Source organism: Morone saxatilis, unplaced genomic scaffold (assembly GCF_004916995.1).
Source record: "Morone saxatilis isolate NCDOM2014 unplaced genomic scaffold, NCSU_SB_2.0 Contig20, whole genome shotgun sequence".
Taxonomy (NCBI): domain Eukaryota; kingdom Metazoa; phylum Chordata; class Actinopteri; family Moronidae; genus Morone; species Morone saxatilis.
Window position 1 is genome coordinate 13810689 of NW_023339763.1, and position 544 is coordinate 13811232.

The window sequence follows — 544 nt, forward strand, 5'->3', positions numbered from 1 at the left end:
TCTGCGTACATGATCTGATCTCAATGAAACCTCACTTGCCTGATAAGAGTCCCGCCCAGAACACGTCTATGTAATAATATACACTAATAGTGAGAGCGCCACCTAGTGGTGAAAGGAAATTTCATTTTTATACTTTTATGTATATCTTCCAGCAGATTGACCAGATCAGCAAAAATTCTGTCAGAAGTCCCTTAGGACGATGACTATGACATCTCATGAATTTTAAGAATTTTTGTCGAACCATGTTGCCATGGCGACGTGGCAAAAATCAGCTTTTCTGTTAACATTTGAACACTTTTTGGGGGGCTAAACATGCCTGAAAACTCATGAAACTTTGCACAAAATTCAGTTGTGACGAAGGCTAAGGTATGTTCTTGGTCTCATAGATGGGCATCGCAAAATGGCTAAGCCACGCCCCCCAGAATCAGCCCCCAAGACACGTAAGACCGACATGTACGAAAATTGGTACACGTGTCAAAACTTCAATGTGCATGATCTGTTCTCAATGAAACTTCACATTTGATGAGTCCCGCCCTGAACACGT

At 41.9% G+C, this 544-nt stretch overlaps 1 protein-coding gene across 3 annotated transcripts in view; it reads left to right on the forward strand.

Annotated features, from left to right (window-relative positions):
* The window catches only part of cct8 (chaperonin containing TCP1, subunit 8 (theta)), an 8286-nt gene that overhangs the window by 3171 nt on the left and 4571 nt on the right, over positions 1-544 (forward strand). The window lies entirely within an intron of this gene.